We start from the raw sequence: 14,598 nt of genomic DNA on the forward strand, positions 1-14,598 counted from the left end.
ACTGAGGCCTGTCAGCCCGGAGGACAGATCACGACGGGCGGAATTGTAGATCACCACAGGACAGTGTGACAGCCAGGATTTGCTGCCCGCCGACTTGCAGGTCTCGCGGTACACACATGAATAAATATAGAGATGACATACTGCTGCGGTGCACATTGGAAAAAAATGTCCAATTCCGCACATGCAGGCCCGTATTGAATAGAACAGAGAATGTTGCTTTGGGTTCAAAGCTATATATAGCCATATGGAAGTGACTGTATATTGCTGGTATAACCTGAACCCCCTATTCTGGGGAGACATTCGCCAGATCTATAAGCTGCTATATGCGTCACAAATACGACACGTTTGTGAGCTGGTATAGATTGGCTATTTTGGGGGAAAAGAGCGGGCCAAGTACAGAGTCGATGCCGGCCTAACTAAGTATTAGTTTACTACGTATAGTTTACTAACTGAATATAACACTAGTGTTATATTCAGTTCTTTATTTCGTGTGTCACACCAGAAATAGCCAAGGTAGGCCTACTGTACAAAGCTCACAACACGCCGCAGCCTGAGCGTATTTGTGTGTGTGTGTGTGTGTGTGTGTGTGTGTGTGTGTGTGTGCGTGTGCGTGCGTGCGTGTGCGAGCGTGCACAAGCGAGGCAGAGATGAAAGGCAGCTGTGAACATGTTGTGCCATGGCACAGTGGGAGAGACACGAGGCTGTACTGTGATAACCTACTGCTGGAGGGGGGGGGTAGTTGATGCCCTCTCCGAGTGTCCGACTGGCTACCCGGCTCATTTTCAATTGAGCGCTATAGCGCCACCCTTTGGCCAATGGTTGTGGGCTTCGCATCCTCACCGTTTGGCATGGCCCTCTACCATATCTCCAAATTTCGCGAAAACCGACTAGCCAGAACTGCTATTTTTGGCGGAAGGAGAAGGAGAAGAAGAAAAAAAGAGACAAAAACAATAAAGGACCAAGTGCTTTCAGGACTGCTTGGTCCTTTAAAAACACAAAAACAATAAGTGACCAAGTCCTTTCAGGACTGCTTGGTCCCGGGAGTTACAACCTCCCGGGCCTGTTGTTTACGTTCGTTTACGTGCTTTTGTTGGTTCAATCACTGTGTCCAGGTTTACGCTGCACGTGACGTCATGAACGTCCGTCCACCTCGGAGTGTTAACCTTGGTTAACACTCCGCCTTTTCAGGGCTTAGGGCGGCGTTTCAGAGTATGGGTTTCAGACTCGGGGCATAGCCAATCATGACTATAGGTCGTCAAAGTCAACCCGAGCTAAAATAAGTCCAGGTTTCACCTGGCAAAAAAAAAACCCAGGAGACAGATACTGGTAAATAGATATGAGATGGAGAGGAAGGAGAGACATTAGAAAAACAGACGGAAAGACAGAGTAGTGATCTGACACGGACGTGACTCCCATATCAAAAGCGACCCCCGCTGCCCCTTCCCCCCCTTAGGTCTCTTCCAAATGTGCGGTCAGCAGGGCATCTAGGGTGAAGCCCCCGTCAGGCCTGTCATGCAAGCAGCGTCTCCTGCTCTAACAACAACCTTCAGTGTCGTGACCCCTCCCTGTGCGTATATACTGCCGACCCCGCGGGTCCTTCACAGGCCACGGTGTCACACACACACACACACCACAGCTGTGTGTGTGTGTGTGTGTACTAAAGAGAGCAAGGACAGGCCGCCGCGTGTCACAGCCGCGCTCGCAGACGGCTGGGCTGTCTGCATGACGGAGACACGGGTGGCTGGACGTAGCATGCATGGAATCCACACACTGTGGATGATGGGTGGGTGTTGGGGGGCAGGCAGGGCAGACAGACAGTTACAACACTTGGACGTGCATGTGCACAGACCTGCATATAGGCAAGCAAACCGCTTTGCCTTAAAAAAAACAAAAAACAACAACATTTAAAATTGCTATCAGTATTCAGATAATAATATAATGTTTGTAAAAACTGGACCAGTGTGGGCTATATAGCAGCGAAGCAACGCTGAACAAATAAAAACCAGGTTTTCCATCACAGCGATTTATGGCCTCAGGTATATAGCATATAATGCTGTATATATGTTCAACCCAGACAGAGCAATCATCTCCGTCTCCATCTCTGCAATACTCATCCTTCAGAGAGAGAGAGAGAGAGAGAGAGAGAGAGAGGATAATACAGATTGTGCTCAATGAGGCCGAGCAAAGTGTTGTAGCTACATACAGCACAGTAGGTGGCGCGTGCAGGGCCACGTTGTTGCCTCTCATTTATCCCATTCTGACCTGAGATCAGATTCATACGAGGTTTCCACTGGACACACACTGGTCTGATGAACCCATTCTGACCTGAGATCAGATTCTAAAAATGTCAGTCGTTCTTCGAATTTTTCAAAAATAGCAGACCTACAAGCTCGTATCGCGCCACTCGGTGGCGCGATACGAGCTTGTAGATCTGCTATTTTTCAATAGGTAAAGCATAACATGATGCTAACACCAAAATGGGTGCCCGGTCAGAATGGGTTATTTGGGTGTCGTCGTTGTGGCTCCTCCTGGCCGTTTACTCCATCTGCTCCCCGGTGTGGAAAAATTGCAGGGCTCAAACGTCAGCATGGAAATCAAATGACACAGTATATAGTGCCATCGGTTGGTGGCTGGTGATGTGTCGGGGATGACGGACCGACCTTCAAAACTCCGGGAGTCGGGAGATGATAGGGGGGAGGGGGGAGGACTTCCCTCTTTTGGGGCTGTCGCCGTCGGTACAGTCACTCGAACCTCTCTCTGTCACTGTCTGTCACACCCTTTCAATGTCTCTCTCTCTCTCTCTCTCTCTCTCTCTTGCTGTCACATGTACGCAAGGGCGCATGACACGCACACAAACGCATGCGTGCGCGCACATGCACGCACGCACACGCGCACGCACACACACAGACATTCTGCTTTTGGTTTTGTGCCTCTGTAACGTTTTTTGGCATTTCTGCATGCAGCTATATACTGCTAACTTTGTGTTGTATAATGCTTGACCGCGTGTTTGGTTCAATAAATCAGTTAATTTGAACTTTCCTGCTCTCTGCCTCTGCATTTGGGTTCAGTCATTCTGCAATCGTGACACGCCTAAATTGTATATCGATTAAAATGATGATTTATCTGTAAATCTAGTATTTACTATACCCTTAGATGTATAATCGACCATAGCACACACGCACACTCGCACACACACACACCCTCTTTTCTTCGATTTCCGCCTGTCTCTCTCTCTCTCTCTCTCCCGTGTGCGCTCTCTCTTCCTCTTCCTGAAGGTCAACCTCTCTCGCCCATCTGTCTACATTTCCTATCTGTCTGCGTCTCTCCCTTTCTCGCTCCGTCTGAAAGGTTGCACGTTGGGTCCGTCGGCCTCTTTCCTTCTCTCTCTCCCTCGATCCCTCTTGTAGATCTACAAGCTCAGCTATAGCATGAATAGATCTCCTGTTTTGGGGCGTGCGACAACGTCACCACGTGGCACACAGTATAAACGAAGCCTATATATATATCTGGCCCTATAGCAGACGGTGCACGGCCGAGTCCCAGCGGAGTTACCTCTCTCCTCCAACTGTCGCAGAGACGTGACATATAACCTTTAACCCATTCTGACCTGAGATCAGATTCATACGAGGTTTTTCACTGGACACACACTGGTCTGATGAACCCATTCGGACCTGAGATCAGATTCTAAAAAAATGTCAGTCGTTGTTCGATTTTTCAAAAATAGCAGACCTACAAGCTCGTAGCGCGCCACTCGGTGGCGCGCTATGAGCTTGTAGATCTGCTATTTTTCAATAGCTAAAGCATAACATGATGCTGACACCAAAACGGGTGCCCGGTCAGAATGGGTTACAAAGCGTGCTTCCGTACACGCCACCAGACCAGCTCCACGTCTGACTATAATACTGTGCCAACGACTGCCACAGACACTCGGCTCTGCAGTCCATAATTCACTGTTCTGCCAGCGTGTGTCCATGGTATGAGTTCAGACTTTTCCGTAGCAACGTCACAGACTGCTATACATACATACTGTATAGGCTACATATATATGTCAAAGACTGCAGTGACATGTATGTTAGCAATACACTGTGACTCACAGTGGCTATATTACCTAGGCTAGACGTTATACGGCCCTGTAGGGCCTATTGCATGCAGCATGCCAGTTAATTGCTGCCACGCTCTATAAGTTCAAGGTCACTGCAGGGCTCAGAAACCGGAGGCGCTGCAGCCCAGATGTCACATGTGATGTTTCACGCCTGCGTGAAGGCATGCATGCATGCAGAGATGGCGGACCACGTGGCACCCGTAACTCAGTACATTTACTTTTAAGTACTGTACTGTACTGTATTTATTTAAGTACTGTACTTGAATGTTTCCATTTTTTTTTAAATACAATTCAAACATCTGGTCACTCAGAGGCAAATATATATTAAAAAAAGGGAGAGAAACAAGCCGCTCCGCGTACATTTACTTTTAAGTACTGTACTGTATTTATTTAAGTACTTTACTTGAATATTTCCATTTTTTTTAAATACAATTCAAACATCTGGTCACTCAGAGGCAAATATATATATATATATATATTTTTTTACTCCACTACAATTGTTTGACAGCTTTAGTTACTGGTTACTTAGCAGATATAAATACTCATTATTACTTATAACTACCACTTTTGAAAATAGCTGATATACAAGCTCACAAAATAAATCTGAAAAAAAGTTCAGTACTTTTGCTTCGGTAAATGTATATATATATATGTGTTTAGCTTTTTATGTTTGTATTTTTTGTAAATTACACAAAATAAATGTTTTTTTTTGTTGTAAAGTAGCACCATGACATTAGAAATTGTAATGTGGTGGTGCTACTTTACAAAACAAACGAGTAGCCTTATTTCTTCCACCACATGCCTTTGAAGTCACGCATGCACTGCACAGAGATATGATCTATAGGCATGCGTCTGTTTGATCTCTCCATAACCCGTTTGATAACAACCCCCCCCCCCCGCACGCACGCACGCACCCCACCCCCAGTCCTGCATGTTTTATTGTTACAATCGTCAAATCACTTTGGAGTTGGAGGTGATGGGAGGGGGGAGAGGGGGGAGCGTCAAATCTCTGGAGACTCGACAGAGTGAGAGAGCATTGATTCATATTGTGTATTATTCATACATGAGGAGGGCCTACTTATGAACTGAAATCATAGTAGGCTTACTAGGCTATATGATCATATTGCAATATATATACACACACACACACACACACACACACACACACACACACACACACACACACACACACACACACACACACACACACACACACACTATTTTTTTCTTTTGTCTCCTCATGCTGGCTTATATATACTTTCCCTCGTGTAGATTACATTCATATACTACAAGTTCACAACACATTGCATTGCAGCACATTGCGAGCTTGTATAGATTGGCTTTTTTAATCAATTATTTAATTAAAAGCTTTTTTTTATTTTTTTAATAATCGATTAAATTAATTCGTTCGATTAACCATTGCACCCCCCCCCCCCCCCCCCCCCATAGTGCAAATAAGCAAATGAACCAAACGAGACAGAGGTGATCTGGAAGCTGTGGGAATGGCAGTATAAACTAGCCAGGCAAACAGCCACCGGTCTGGGTCAGCTCCAGGTGGGAGTCAAACAATGAGTCCTCAACCATGCAGCTGCAGTCTCCTTGAAAATAACAAGAGGTTCCCTCTCTGTCTTATTATTCACTACACGACAGGTGTCTGAAGAAAGCAAAACAGGAACATAGTATGTATAGCTTTCCCGCATGGAGGCTTCTTGCTAGCTTGTATAGCTTCCAATACATGAATGTGGAATAAACAAATTAATGAATTAATGGTGTCTTTTTTCTGTCGCTGCCACCTAAACTTTGGAATAGTCTCCCATCCAAACACAACAGTCATAAAGCATGAAGCTAATCATTTCTCCCCCCCCCCCCCCCACATTGCCATGGCATTGGTAAACAATCAGTCAAATAAAAGAACAATACTTCCTCAATATGTCAGACCTGTACTGAATGTTTGATTAATGTCTGATAAAACACAGAAGGTTTTGTCCATGGTGAGTTCAGATTTTTCCGTAGCAACGTCACAGACTGCTATACGTATACATACATACTGTAGGTTACATACATATGTCAAAGACTGCAGTGGTATGTTATGTATAGCAATACACTGTGACTCACAGTGGCTATTATAATAATAAAACACAATGGCACAGAACAGACAGACAGACAGACAGACAGGTTGACGACAGAGTACAGCATCTCGCAATGGGTCTGGTCCACAAGATTCGATACACCACCAAGATACCCATGTACCTGTCTAAATACGTCCTTAATGTTAACGAAGTCCACACCCACGACACCAGAGTGAGTGCAACAAACCATGTACAACCCAGATTCGGCACAAACAAGGGACTAAATTATTTTCGCTCCTATGCCACCAAAATGTGGAACGCCCTACCAACAGTCATTAAGACATGCAAATCCCTTGACTCCTTCAAAACCGCTCTCAAAGGGCACCTATATGGACGGCTGCAATTCGAAACTGGCCCCAGTAAAATCTGAATCCCTCCCGCCACCACCACCCACCCCTTGGGCCTGACTGTATATGTTTATTTTCCCTTTTTTACCTCCTTTATGATGAATTCCTGTTCTGTTCTTTGGCTATATATAGAAGTGTCTATTTGTACGTTTCGATGAATTGAACAAGGTGGACCCTCTTGTAAACAAGTGTAATTTGGATATTGGATCGTCCACTCACAGTTAACAGTCTTTGTATATTGAGTTGTGCTAGTTGAAATGTATATTCTGCAAACTGTTAATAAATATTTCAATCAATCAATCAATCAATCAATCAATCAATCAATCAATCAATCAATCAATCAATCAATCAATCAACCCCTTCTCTTTCATTTAGACCATGGTGTCTATTGTTTGGTTGACAATGAGCACACCAGATAAAATATGCCTCCATCATTATTATAGTTCAGACAGTATTACAACATTGTACCCCTTATGTTCTTTTTCTTTGTTGTTGTTGTTGTTGTTGTTGTTGTTGTCTGTGGCTGCCATACACGACATACTAAACAGCTCACACAAATACACAATTTACGCGTGTGTACATCACAGCACCAACAATACGCACAGCCACACATGACTCCATAAATAGGCCTGACTGACTACATGACCCAGAAATTGGGCTGAGGGGAAAGTATAGTGTTATATCTGTTACTGTTACTCTTTGTGTGTGTGTGTGTGTGTGTGTGTGTGTGTGTGTGTGTGTGTGTGTGTGTGTGTGTGTGAGTGTGTGTGTGTGTGTGTGTGTGTGCGCGCGCTAGTGTGCTCGCATGTGTGTGTGAGTGTGTGTGTGTGCCTGTGTGGCTGAATTCAAGACGCGGCATGGTTGTAGTGGTTGGATCTAAGGAGTCCCAGTGGCCTGCTTCTGCCCACGGCCTCACTGAACTGCTCTGCTCCAAATCTATACCCCCACCTCCCTCTTTTCCTCTCTCTCTCTCTCTCTCTCTCACACACACACACACACACACACACACACACACACACACACACACACGTGTGATGGGGAGAGGGAAGAAGTAGAGAGGAGAGGGAGGACAGGGGAGTTAAGGGAGCAAGCCATAAAGCTATAGAAAGAGGAAGTACAGCGAGACGTCTCAAAGAAATAAATTAAAGAAAGAAAGAAGGAAAGAAAGAAAGAAAGAGTGTGATTCCTGTCCATGTCCCACAGGCAAAGTGGGCAGACAGTAGTATAGTGACATCATCTCCCATGCAGTCACCACCACTCACCAGTACCACGGTGAAAACCCCCCACCCAGTCTCTCACTTCATCCCTACAGTACAAGTACATACATATGCAAATAGGGGCACAAAAGAAAATTGAAATTATGAACTTCAAATCCGCAACTTCCCTTAATTCCTTGTAATAGCACGCACGCACGCACGCATATATGCACACACGCACACACACACACACACACACACACACTTCATGACTTGGGGCTGAGTTGAGAGGAGGCCGAGCAGCACAGATCCATCGTCTACGGTCTACGGCTCATTTGCCCGCTGGCAATACAGCGTGGAGTTTGTAAGGAGCGAGAGCCTTCGCTAAGGGGAAATTTGCATCAACCTGCAATGCAACCATCTTGTTTTGAATGAATAGTGAATGGATAACGTGCAGCATATTGTACTAGTGTAACGTAACGTGCAGAGAGTGTATACACAGTGGAGTATAGATAGTGTCAGTGGCTCTCAAAGTGGGGTCTGGGGACCTTGAGGGGGGGCTCCATGGGGAGTCCCCCCCAGCGAAATTATTGATATGCTCTATATTCAGTCCCCCATGCCTGTCATTCATCTTTAATTGGGCCTCAGTTGTGGTCCTAGTGTCCGTGTGTACTCAAAGTATCAAAACGTCTCTGTATACTGTATAGGTCCATGACATGTGAAAGGTCATCTCTCTCTCTCTCTCTCTCTCTCATTCCTTCAACCCCTCCCTCTCTCGCCCGGTGTTAATCCCCCACACAGCTATAGAGTCTAGCTCAGGCTACCTGGCAGGGAGGTTTCCTCCAGGAGCATTTATACCCCAGCTTTCATATAGGCTCCCACCATGGCAAGGAGGAATAGCCCTCCAAGCCTTTCCAACGGAACTCACTCTCATGGATCCGTTCCACCGTTCCACCCCAGTGCACAGATGTTGCCGACCTATAGGTGGGAAAGGGTGATAATAATCATAACTAGAAAAAGTGAACCCCTCGGGGCACAGGTCTCCACCAGGCCAGGTCAGGTTGTGGCCTCCTGGTGGCGCTATAATAGACCAAAGTGAAAAGGGTGCCATTTCTTCTTATACGCCTTGAGGCATTTTGCTTAAAAAAATGTGTTTAGCAAAAATCCACATGTTGGTGGTGCTATAACAGGCCAATGTGAAAAGGGTGGGATATAGTGTGTGGAAGATTTTGAGGCTTTTTGTTCAAAACGGGCCAATCCTGCAAACTTTGAAAGCCAATGTTAGCCAATTAGGATGGAATATAAAATATCGGACAGATCCGTCTTGAACACATGACTATAGAGATAGTGTGTAACAATTTGCAGGATTTTTGGACAGAATCTGGATGAGTAATGTGTTTTACAAAAGTCAGCCTCCAGGTGGCGCTATAAAAGGCAGCTGTGGAAAATATTTGGTTTGTACTTGGCCTCTAGGGAGTGTGCATGCAACATTTCACGCAGATCGGTGCAGTTATAGGTAAAACATGTGAAAAGCTGCCTCATGGTGGCGCTATAACAGGCCGTTCTGGAAGATTTGGGGCAGAGGTTCATTGTTGGCATCCAGGAAGTGTGTGTGCAACATTTGGCATCGGCTGGGGTTAACGGACGATAAGGGTATACACGGACGGACGGACGGACGGACACACGGACGAACAGAGTGCAAAACATACTCTCCCCATGCGTTCGGCTCCCACTCAAAATGCTCAGGAGAGAAAATCAACACCAACCGAAAGTCGCATGTGTTGATACTGTAGAGTGTAGACATACTGTAATTGTGTCTCCTCGGCAGATTTATGTGAGCGTGATATACGACGAAAGGAAGTTGTGGGTCCAAAGTTCACAAATGCAATTGTTTTCTCTCTGACCCATTGCCGTAGTTACCGTGGTTAAGATGTCATACTCATAACACCCCCCCCTTGTGGTGAGAGCGTTGCAACTCCGAGAACATCTCCCTCATATGTGTACAGGAAACACATGTACACACACGCACGCACACATCACATGCATGCACACACACACACACACAGAGGGAGAGTCAACCCTCTTCGAGCATGCCGTGGATCCGACCCACTTTAATTACCTGTTCCTGTTTTTAATCCTGTCAGCGCTGCAAGACAGATGAGTTTGCACAACTCCCCGCATTCATATCAGTGCTTACCTAAAGTGACAAACAAACTGTAGTATAGGAAAGGAGAAGAGAAACTTGTCAGAGATGAGGTCAGACCGAGCTTGGAGTTTCCCCAGAGAACTAGGCCACAGATCTCACCGTCTTCAGTCTCAAGATCGACATTTCTTTTGTCTCTTTATGTTTTATTTTCTTCCTTTTATATTTGCTGCTGACACAATACCCTAAAGACGGGTAGCCTGGCACATAAGTCAAAGTGTAACAATGAACACTGTTTTAAACCTTGAACCTCGAGTCGTGATTGAGATGCACTTTTGAGATTTCTTAAAAAACAAGACAAAAAGTACCGGAAATAGTTCTTGGAGCCAAGGAAGACAGATTAAAAGTCAGCGGCCAACTCCAATTATAAGTATAATGTTAAAAACCTCTATAGCCAAGTCAAAGATCTTTGTGTAGACCTGGATTTAAACAGCCACATTAACACAATCACAAAGACAGCCTCATATCACCTCAAAAATATAACATGGGTTAAATGTTAAGGACTAGACTAGCCGCACCATGTATTCATCTTCAGTAGACTTGACTACTGTAACGGTCTTTACAGGACTCCCTAAAAATAAATAAGATGACTGAATTATTCATTGATTCAGAACACGCTGCTGCTCGAGTCTAATACCTAGAAAGTGGAGCAATTCGTCCCCCCACTACTTAAATCCTTACACTGGCTCGCTGTGTCAAAGAATTTATTTCAAAAATACTACTGTTGGGCTAGAAATCTTTGAATGGTATACATTTCTGATCTTGCAATGTCAGAGCTCTCAGGTATATCTGGGAAAGCTCTGTTTTTCTGTTCCTGAAACCAAAGTGGGGAAGCAGCATTTAGTTTGTTTATGCACCGCATATCTGGAACAATCAAACAAACAAAGCAGGCCTGCTGGCCCTCTGAACACAACTAAATACCTTTCTGTTTGCCGCCGCCTTTGATTAAGTTATACCTTTCTTGTTCTTTCTCTGATGTTGTTTTACTGTATGCGTCCTAATGCCACTGTATAATTGCGTTTCCTTGCTTGGTGTTCTGTTTAAAAGCACATTGAATTACCTTGTTATGCACATTAAACGCCTTGCCACTTGAGAATGATCAAGTGGCAATAAGCTTTGGGAAAACGTTGAGACTCATATTTCCTTAAATGCACTGTGCAGTGCAGTACGTTAGTTACTGTTAGTGTGAAACCAATCCAATTTTGGTACGACATGCTGGATACCTCTTGAAAACACATCGCAGACATTACAACTACAATGCTTTCACGAAAATGTGTTATAGTGTCACCAACCAACCACCACACCTGGGCCCAATGCGGTTTATGATCAAAAGATCACCACCTTCCGACAGAGGCTCTCTGTTCCCTGTTGTATGGCTGTTGCTTTATTGCTGCAGAGAATTCACACACACGCACACACACACACACACACACGCACACGCACACGCACACGCACACGCACACGCACACACACACACACACACACACACACACACACGCACACACACACACACACACACACACACACACACACACACACACGCACACACACACACACACACACACCTGGAATGACCTGAAATGACTCGCCATCCACTGACAGTGGCACATCAATCCCTTCTTTGCTTCTGTTCAGAGCAGAGTAAAACTAGCTATAATCTTTTAGACACCCGAATCTGCAGGGCTTTATCTCTCTGACGCTTTGATTCACATTCAATGAACTTGAAAAGCATCCCATCCATCATATCCATTGATATGATGAATTCCTGTTCTGTTTTTTAACTACATAGAAGTGTCTATTTGTATGTCTCTAAATGTTTTGATGAATTGAACAATGTGGACCCTGTTGTAAACAAGTGTAACGCTTAATTGGGTCGTCCACTCACAGTTAACAGTCTGTAATTCTACAAACTGTTAATAAATATTTCAATCAATCAATCAATCAATCCCACCGTAGTTCTCACGTCCAATTGTTCATCTCCAAAGTTTTCCTGCTATACAAACTCTTCCGACCGCATGTGGATCACTGAAAGTCCTGCATGTACAGTATGTGTCACCACTGGCTTCCTCTTTCCACACACACTGACTGACATGGGATCACTTGGATAACTAACGCAGTCAAATCCTTGGTGTTAATTGTTTTAAACGCATGTTAACCGTGTTAGGCTTTGTAAACGTGTCTGAGTTAAACCGTAAATACCTTGTAAACCGCGGGAGTCCTATTTGCTAGCTCTGTGTTGGTTCTTTGGACCTCACCTTGCCTGGCCAGCCAGCCAGCCAGCCCAAACCGTAGCCCCGGCCCCCACAACATCCGCTCTACTCCGACATCAGTTCCAGCGCTTCCGCTGCACAGGACTGTATGACAGAAGTATTATTCAGTCAGACTACTCCCAGGGTAACAAACAATGACATAATCATAATAACAATAATGAATTGCATTTTTATAGCGCTTTTCTATACACTACGTGCCTACTCAAAGCGCTTTACAACGGTCCATTCATTCATACATTGGGAGGTGAAGCGGCGAACAGTCGACGCCAGCGTCCTCACTTCCCAATCCAACCCTTGGTACATCATCTTGCCTCTTGGTCATTTTATCTATACAAACTTGGTATACGACGCTTGACTTTAAACTACACCATAAACGGTACAAAATAATGTTTGTTTGAAAGACATACATTTCATTATCACTACTAACATTAAAGTATTTTCAAATCAAATAAAACCACTATTTATTGAATTGAAATTGAAAAAAATGCAATAATTGATGCCATAGCCAAACAAAATGTATTACATATGCATAGTCTACACACCAGTGAAGAATTTAAGCTAGCTCGCTAGTGCTTGTCACTGGGTGCTTTGCAACAAGAACAGTGTGTTCGCTGTCCGGCCATTAACCCATTCTGACCGGGCACCCGTTTTGGTGTTAGCATCATGTTGTGCTTTAGCTATTGAAAAATAGCAGATCTACAAGCTCATATCACGCCACCGAGTGGCGCGATACGAGCTTGTAGGTCTGCTATTTTTTTTAAATTCGAAGAACGACTGACATTTTTAGAATCTGATCTCAGGTCAGAATGGGTTAATCAGACCAGTGTGTGTCCATTGGAAACCTCGTATGAATCTGATCTCAGGTCAGAATGGGTTAAAGCATCAGCATTATGGAGGCGGTGAGTTCTGTGGTGGCCTTTTAGAAACTGAGTCAGACTGGCCCCCGCCCGCTGTATGGCAAATGCAGGTGCACAAACCATGTATGGTATGGGAAGACAGAGGCAGCAGTCATATGGACCCAAGTGAATGGACTCTCTCTCTCTCTCTCTCTCTCTCTCTCTCTCTCTCTCTCAATTCAATTTCAATTTCAATTTCAATTTCAATTTCAATTCAAATTAGCTTTATTGCCATGAGAAAACGTAGCCTATACGTTTACATTGCCAAAGCAGAAGTGGAACAAGAGTAAGACAATCAAAATAAAACAATGTATTTACAAATAAATATTGGATATGAATAGGAATTAAATAAAGGCTGTTACATTAACACTTTGGGTAACACTATCTTGTGAAACTATAAAAAAGATTGTGCATTTTCTGTCAGAGATAGTTATACATCCTATATGGATGTTAGCTTTATACTTTTGCAGCAGTATTTCAATGTTTTTGCATTCACTTAGTATAAAAACATTTCTATGTACCGAGGTCATTTGTTCTAAGCAGTGTAGGGTATAAACAGTGTACACACAATGATTTGTATTCCATTTGACATCCTTCTCCTGTCACAGCAGCTCACTCTATCTCTCTCCTCCCCTCTCCCTCTGTCCCAAACAGAAATGGGTACTATGTCAAAATGACATTAGAGCTATGGACCAGAGCTAGGCTAACCCTATAACAATTTGACAATCATCACTACTAAATGTTGATGCTAAGGATTTTTTTTTTACATAGTAACCATTTCTGCTTTTTGCATTGTGCATATCATTTAATTAGGCCAAACAATAACGAGGTTGTCCGACTTGTCACTTGGTGGTAAGTGAAGGAATATTTCTTCCTGTTCAGGTAAGACAATTTGTAGTGTAACATTTGGGCATGTTTGTGGTGGTTGGCATACATTATGCTTAGTGACTTATTATGATATTAACTGCCTCTGTAGCGATGAGTACAGAAACATTTATTGTTATGCATAAGCTATGCGACTTGACCACCCCAAACATGCCAAACTATTAAGGTTTCTGTCCAAAGACCTGAACGGGACAGAATATTCATTCACTTTCCACGAAACTTCAAAACTTCTAAAGTTGCGTGACCTCTACTCGTTATTTTTGACTAATTTGTTCAAACTAGACCGGTGCCCGGCTGTAGAGCACCGAAGTTGGAGATCCAATTCCATGCCACACCGGCTATGCAGTATGCAATACCCGACCCGTTGTACCCGTGCCAGAGTACCCGTTCCACCCATCTGTCTGTGTCCCTTATATGCCCATTTCTGGAACTGTCTCTCTGCCGTCCCTTTATTCCTATATATGGAGTTATGTGTCAGGGAGGCCCAAATATGTAGTGTTGTGATGTCAGAACAGGCCAGCTCCATATATGGACCATGGGCTCCAGAGCTCGAGCAGAGGCCTTTTGTGG

The sequence above is a fragment of the Protomyctophum bolini genome (assembly GCF_963924005.1).
Source record: "Protomyctophum bolini genome assembly, chromosome: 23".
Classification (NCBI taxonomy): Eukaryota; Metazoa; Chordata; class Actinopteri; order Myctophiformes; family Myctophidae; genus Protomyctophum; species Protomyctophum bolini.